This window comes from Asparagus officinalis, chromosome 7, assembly GCF_001876935.1.
Source record: "Asparagus officinalis chromosome 7, Aspof.V1, whole genome shotgun sequence".
Classification (NCBI taxonomy): domain Eukaryota; kingdom Viridiplantae; phylum Streptophyta; class Magnoliopsida; order Asparagales; family Asparagaceae; genus Asparagus; species Asparagus officinalis.
This window is the reverse complement of record NC_033800.1, coordinates 149,248,407-149,256,743: the sequence shown is the minus strand read 5'-3', so window position 1 is coordinate 149,256,743 and position 8,337 is coordinate 149,248,407. Positions and strand designations below refer to the sequence as shown.

Below are 8,337 nucleotides of genomic sequence, written 5' to 3'. Positions count from 1 at the left end.
TCCAGTTCAAGAAATTATTCCCAGTGTATATATAATGCAGTTTTTGGTACGACAAATGGTCATCTACCAATTCTCTTTGCAGCTTTTTCCCCAACGCATATCAGCTAGCTCTCTCCCATAAATGTTGTATCAGATCTCAAGGTAGAATGCTTAATAATTCCTAGCATTGGCACCCTCTAACAAGAAGGGGAATTTCCACTTTAGAAAGGTCAGACCTTCATTATCTTCATTCCTTCTTAGAACCTATCAATCCAGACGACCCTTTAGTTCCGGATGTTTTATGGTGGCCTCTTCATCCATCGGGAAATTTTACAGTCAAATCCTATTACTCCTTTGTCATTTCAGGGTGTATTAAATCTCAGTTCCACAACATGATATGGAAATCCCACATTCCCACGAAGGTTAAAGTCCTTTTTTGGATTATTTCAAAAAAGAAGCTGAACACGAGGGCTAACTTGATCAATAAGGGTTGGACCGGCGACCCTAGATGCTCATTCTGTCAAATGAGAATAGAAACTCATGAACACCTTTTTATTCAATGCTCATTTGCCCGTACAGTCTGGAACTCTCTTCTCCCCCTCCTCCCAACTAACTGCTGGCCTCAGACCATGGAAGAGTTGATTTTTATTCATATTGTTCCCAGTCTTTGTTCAGATATAAAAGTCATATGGAAGCTTTTGTTGCCTTGTGTTTGCTGGTGGATTTGGTACAATAGGAATGCTCTTATTTCTAAGGACTGCCAGCCTAACCCGATCCACATTGCTTCTAATATTGTGAGATTTACAATATTCTGGTCAGGTGCTGAGGAGGATAGGATGGCCAGGAGATTTCGAAGGGCTGCTTTCAACCTCGGTTTCCAGGATCTCGCCAAGAAGAACGCCCCCGATGCTTCCGGTGATAACTTCTCCAATGACATCTAATCCCTGCTGCAGCCATGTTTGCTAGCTGAAGATAACTTCTCTAGGTTTAGAATCTTTGTTGTTGCTAGCTATTTTCATCATAGTTGTTATGTTTCCTGTGTGCTACACTCTAAAATCTGTTGTGAAAGTTTTTTTGGGTTTTTTTTCTAGCTGTAGGAACGCGGTGGGATTAGTTCGGTAGGTGACAACAAATGTCCACTCCTTACCCGCTTCTCCTACTGTGTTTCTCCATCTGGATGTGATGTATATTTGTTGGGTTCTTTTTAATATATTGCTATGAACAAGGTATCTCATCCAGTTTTTCAGCTCAAAAAATACGCCGAAATATCGAGAAAAATTGAGAACTGCACTTGAAGTGCAAAAACAAGAAAGGTTAAGAGCCGTGATGCAAAATATAGAATCCAGCTCCCTGTACATCCAATCCGTGCCCGTGCCTGACGCTGCAGCAACGAAGAGGATTTAATATGAAAAAGTGATGAAAAGATTTTGAAAACCGTAGCAGGCTTCAAGTGGGACCCACAGAGGCTCGTGTCAAATTGCAACGTATTATTATCACGTAATGAAATTCCATGAAAAGGGCGTCTAAAGTTGGTGGGGGCCCAAATGGAGCATGTGGGCTCTCCGGCTCTGAATGCCGAAGTCGGTGGCTACGCTCATTGAATCTCAGGCTACAAGGCAACGGAATCTCCTAGTTCGCTGCATATTTTGATTCTGAACTCCATTGTATCATACTCATTGACTAATTTTAGATTCACTTAAGATTTAATACTAAATGGTCTAAGGGCGTCTCCAATGGAGCGCCAAACACCCCGCTAAAATAGCGGGATGCTACAGTATTGTGTTAGAAATGACGCAACACTGTAGCATTGGTGTAATTAATTTTCTTTTGTGAAAACTTTTTATGGAATGTCTTATGAGAAAAAATACAGAAACAAACTTTTTTTCTTTTGTTATTTATATTTGTATTAATAATATGAATATTCTTTTTGGTGTAACATTTAGTGTAATGGGTTGGAGATGAAATAGTAATTTGGTGTAAAAACTACACCAACTTGGTGTAAAAACTACACAATTTTGGGTTGAAGATGCTCTAATGTAGAGAAATCTTAAAGGGAGTTCGTGACAACATTTTTTGTCTAGAACTCTACGTATCAATTGGATTCAATAGAAATTTAGAGCCGATCGAGCTAAGAAAATTGAAGGTGAAAGAAGCGAAATGAAGAACAAAAGAATCAAAGTCAAGAAAGATTATAAAAAAAATAACCCTCATAATTTGCGGTGGGTCAAGATTTTTCTGAGAAGTTCCAAAGAGATTCCCTCACTATTCCACTCTAAAACATGAAGACTAGGTGAAACACAATAATGCAAGTATAGAATCCCAACTATCAGCAAATAATTTACAGAAACAAAATTTGTATCAGGGAATTATATTTATAAAAAAAAAAGTAAAACTATACCATCATTTAGAAACTGATGGCTTCTCCTCACATACCTACAACTGCCCCTATAAATATATAACAAAACCTACTTCCATTTTCTTCCTTCTTCTGTTAACATGCACAGAAGAGCTTAGTTCGCCCATAACCAAAACGCTCAAGAAGAAGAAGAAATAATGAATTGAATCAGGGAGGAGCTCATTTTCCCTCTTTCTCGTACCGAAGGGCGAACTATCCTGCGGCGAGACTGCAAAAACCCTCTCTACTCATTTCTGCAAATGCTCGATCGCCTGCATCATCTTTTATCGTTGCAGCATTGAGGTCTTCCATCTTGCAATTTTTCCCACAGGCATATCATTTGCCTCGGTGATTGGTAGTGAGCAGTGAGGTAATCGTCTATGCATCCGTACTGGCAAAATCTTAAGCTGTGAACGTATTCGACGGGTTTTGAGCTGTTGAACTGCTCGACCCACATGCCCACGCTCACATCCTCCATCTTGAATAGCTGCACCGTGTTTGTAACCTTGTCAGATATATGTGTGTATAAAGGATAAGACCAATCAGAACGAAGGGTAACTTTGCACAAAACCTCATTGATCTCTATAGATCCTAAAAGCCTCAAAATTATTTCAAAAAGGAGAAAAACTATTTGAAATTCTCATTTACCGCATTAACAGATGGGAGTAAAAAGTTAAACCTGCCCTATTTACCCTTTTAACCTATGCTTACCAAAAAAGGGTAATATGCCAGTTACCTTCAGTAGACGAGTAAAATCATCCCCAGCACATGACAACTTAAAAAGTACTGGCGTTAATCTAGAAGTGGTAATAAGAGGGTTTTATTGCGATTTATAAAGTTTTTTGTGCACACCTATAATATTCAGGGGGTTTGGTGAAATTTACCTTAAAATAAAACAGAGCAAAATTATTCAATTAGGGCTTATTAGACACACCAGCTAGCCTTTTCTTTTTACCTTTCACAAATATGTCAGAATACAACAAATAAAGTGGGCATAAAGATATCATAAGCAAATTGAAAAGCCAACATCACTAGCTAAAGCACACCTACAAGTGGTGAGGGGCGTCTCTATGTCTAGGGCTTTATGTTTCAGAATCTGATAGGTTGTCCAGGATAATCATATGATTCAACAATTGTTATGCAAGACAACTAGGAATGGTAAGCAAAAGAACAAGAAGCTGAATAAAGCTTACTCTTAATCTGCGATTCTCAAATTCAGACACAACAAAGCGAGCGATGTCAGCTGACACGACATAGCCAGGTCCATTTGCATAATGTGGATATTCCTCTTCCGGCCATTCCTGGAATGAGAAACCGTTCAGTCAAACGAAACTGAATGCATGATTACATATCAAAGATATAAAATGAAAACAAGAATTTGTCCAAAGGAACTGCTTTATATCTACATATATGAACTACAACCAGTGAATGAGAATGGCTTTTTATGAAGCACCAATTCATCTTGCACATTTAGCTTATACATAGGGTAATAGGCATAAGAAGCCATACATTATTAAGGGTATATATTTACTTAATTAGCATTAAGCGGATTTTGCATCATGTAGGCTTCCATAAACCTATATTCAAATTGATAAAACAAATACAGAGAAATTACAATCAAAGTTCCACAGAATCAGAACTTAACGTCCTTTGGCAGGATGGGAGAAAATATACAGCAGTTTTCAATTTTTTGGAAGCAAATGTAAACCATGTTTAATAATTCTTCCAATGGTCAAGAGCCAGCCTTGTCTGCAACACTTAGCACAACTTTTAGCTCTTTGAATGATTCATTTAAATCAAGTTTGCCTTAACAACTACATATAAAATCTAAATCTATCCCAAGAGTTGTACGCATGCTTGAAAATATATAGACAGCATCACAAATATGTGCATTCCACTAAAAAAGCTTGGAATTACCAAGTTTTGCGCCAAAGCGCCAACTCTTAAAGACCAAAAGATGAGCAAAATATGGGTGGCAGCAACAATGCAAAAATGAAAGCAGAAGAAAACCATGCTATTGAAAACTAGTTGGTTAGAACCTATGTTATTTGTATCTGACTTGCCTTTGGGTAATATGCGGTAAAATAAAACAGAGACAAGCATCATCAATTAATGACAAAGTCGTTCTTTGAATGTATGGTGATCAAGGGCAACCAGAACAAAAAGATCCTATTAAAGAGGTTCAACAAAAAATTGTGTATTGATATATGTTCTAACCATAGAAGAAAATTTTCGTGAGAGCATTTTTATCTGACATGCCCCAATAATTGTCTATGTAATGTGTGACACGCAAATAAAATTCAGACATGCAACAGGACCTAGAATTTGATCCCTGCCATCTTCATTTATCAGTTGTGCGTAACATTCGAGTTTTTCAGATGTAAAACAAAAGGTAGAGAACAATAATTTGAATACAATGATGAAATTCAAATGAGCTATTAAACAAAAACAAAATACCTCATATGACACGGCCCATTTCCCAGTACGCAAGGGCTTGTGGTAGTAGTTTATATTTCCTATATATAAGCTTGCATGACTAGGAACTTTCTTCACTTCTTTCATTATCGGATCAACTCTAACAAATGTGTCGTCATCACACTTCATTATGTACTTTGCATGGATTCTATGAATCTGCACACCAGTGCAATTGGAAAAGAAGAACAATAGAATAAGAAGTCAATCAACTACTCTAAAACTTCAATCTAATCCAAGCAAATTGATCAACTACTTTCAATTTTTAACCCTAGCTGAAGAAAATAATCAACTAGTTCAAACTTCAGTTCTAGAGCAAGAAAATACAAGGTCAGCATTCATCAATTGCTTCACTTACACCATATTCCAATATAGCAAGGGTCTTCAAGACAACAAGGTCGTAGCTATCCATGTAAGGCACTATCACAATGTCACCAAAAAAATCCGCCTCTTTTTTCAACTCCACATTCACTTCCTTTCTCCCATGCTGCCAGAGATGAAAATAACATTAATATTTCCTACTAAATAACATAATGTCTAATTGCCTTACTTGGAAGACAGATGAGTACCAAAGCAACGAAAAACCGAGCCACCATATTTGATGATCCCCTAACTATTGACATCCATGATTTCCTCACAGCCATTCTCTCTGCAAAATGGTTACCAGCTGAAAGGATACCGATGAAAAGCTCAATAGGTCCATCAGGAAGTGGTGGGCTTTGCCACTCAGCCAACATCTCGAGGCTCCTTTGTGGGGCATAAGTAGGATGTGATGTGGGTAATGAAACTGCATATATCGAGTGAACTTCTAAGTCCCCATTCAATGACAAACCAGTAGCATCCTCAAGAATAAATCCCTACAGACAAGCAGAAACAATAATCAACAAATTAACTGTAACTAGATGTTACACAGCAGACTAAAAACCACAAGTATCGAATATGCCAGCGTTGAACGCCATAAAATACTCACAGTGCGATAAGGGAAAGAAGTTATATGTCTCCCATCCACATGGACATGATAACCTTCTAAACCAGCATATAGTGTGAGAACAAACAATTTGTCTTCCACAAATGGATATGGCCAATCGAAAGACACCTTCTTTGTTTTTCCAATTAATCTGTTCAACCACCAAGTCGTTTTAGATTCCTCTGAATGGTTATCATCATCACGGATCCACTTCTCGCACTTTACTTGCCCATCAACTGTAAAGACAATTTGATATATAAAATTCAGCTTTGACTACTTACCAAGAAGATAAATGTTAAGGACAAGAAGAAAATGCACTAAGACCAATTGGGTTTATCCTTAATTAATCTTTAAATATTCAGAACACCTTCAAAAGGAAAATCACACTCATTCACCAGAAATCAGTTTCTTTGTTTCCGTTGAGCCTTCTCTTACTACTGAAGTAGAACAGGATTTTGGTGACATCAATCTTTTTTCAGTAGCCAATCATATGTAGAAACAGTCCCTAACATTAAAATTAAGACTTTCTGCCTACTGACAAAAACTGAACTATCTTGTAGAACAGTCCCTAACATTAAAATTAAGACTTTCTGCCTACTGACCAAAACTGAACTATCTTGTAACGGACAAAATAAAATCATTTTAGAAAGGAGTTTCTATCTTAAGACCCATGAACAACTTCAGATTTTGAATTCATTTTTCATAGTAAAAAAAAGTATTCCTATTTCTAAAAATAATCACTCAACCAAAACTCCGAGCATTCATACCAGTCTCTTCATCAGCTCTGGACCTCCACCCCTCGCATCTCAACGCCGTGTGCCACTGCATCCTATAACAAGTATTCTGCTCAATCACCGGCCGGCCACTCCAATCTCCCTTCAACCTCGGATTAAAATGCAAAATCTTAGGCGCCTCTTCCCCTTCTACAGCCTTCAAACCCTGCAGCTCCATCATAAACTGTGACACCATCACCGAACCCTCCCCTTCCAGTATAGCTATCTTCGGGTTATACTCGGGATGTGCAGGGAATGGAGTCGCCACCAGCGTGATGTGAGACCCAAGCGTCAGTCCGCAGGGAATCATCATCACCTTACCCTTTGCGGTGAATTCGCCTCCTGTCAGCATCACGTGAGGGGGGCAAGCCTCTTCATCCTTCTCATTGTAACCGACTTCATTAGCAGTTGCTGCTGAGAGAGATGAATTGTTGATTTCCTGTAAGTAGTTGCAGAGCGAACCAAACAATTAACAAATGATTCGTTAATTGTTCATCTAACTTCAGTTATTTTCGTTTCAATTGTTCAATTAACCATAAAAATATTAGTATTCAGTCAGTTCGTAATCTAATAGAATGTAACCAGAATATAACCACATCTATATCATTTTTTTTACTTAAGTTATATACTAATACTAACTTTGAGAGGCTTAAAAGTCAAAAATCAGTTTTTTACCAAAATATTTGAATCGTATATTTATAATCATGATTATAAAGTAATTCAATTATTACTATAAACATAAATGCCATTCAAAAAATTCAATTTTCCACAAAATAAAACTATCCTCTTGATCAAATATTTCATATTTGATGTAGACTCTCGAATTTGAAACATATAGCCTCGCCCAAATTCGTATTCGAAGAAATTAGTTTCCAGCTCTACCTTTAAGACCTTGAGGCCGAGGTCCCACGCCTCTTTCGCCGACCGATGGAGCTCGGAGAAGTTTCGTTTGATGACATAGTCCTCGTAATCGGCGAACTTGAGGCCCGAAACGTAAAGAGATCGCCGGAGAGAAGCGGGTGATGACATAGTCCTCGTAATCGGCGAACTTGAGGCCCGAAACGTAAAGAGATCGCCGGAGAGAAGCGGGTGAGGACGAGAGGGACCTCGAGGTGTGCACGAGGTGGTAGGGCCGCTTAGAGGCGGGCCTAAAGTCGGAATCTTGCGGGCTGCGGAGGTGATCGCCGGCGGCGGAGGAGCCGGCGGTGGGCGAAATGGAGATCGAGGGGAATTGGGAGAGCGTGAAGAGGAGGTAGACGAAGGCGACCGCGAGGAGAATCTGGAGAGATCGGCGCTTGTTGACGGAGGCGGCCGATGGCGGCGAATCGAGCTTGGATTTCTTCATAACGAAACCCTAACCCTCACCGTAGATTTGAGAGGGATTTTGTCGATGGAGCTTGAAAGAGGGGAGAAATGGGGGAAACCCCCTAAATTTAGACGTGGATTTTTAATTGAGGAAGGAGAGCGGCGAGTTAAATGGGGGAAGAGAGACGTTATTATGAGAGAGAAGGGGGGAGATTCTGTAAATTATGGGAAGATTTGGTGGCTACGTGAATATGCGAAAAGGAGATTTTGGATTTGTGTGGGCTCCAGGTGGATGTCGGTGTTTGGCGTGAACATGGAACAGCTGGTACGGCGGGAAAAGAAACGGATCTTTTTTTTTCCGATTTAATCCCTCTCTTTTTTCTTAATTAAGTTGTATGTTCAATAAGTTCCTTTTTTTTTTTTGTGGGGGGGGGGGGGGGGGGTAA

At 39.1% G+C, this 8,337-nt stretch overlaps 1 pseudogene; it reads right to left on the bottom strand.

The window, feature by feature from the left end:
* LOC109848954 lies at positions 2,267–8,058 on the bottom strand (annotated as a pseudogene).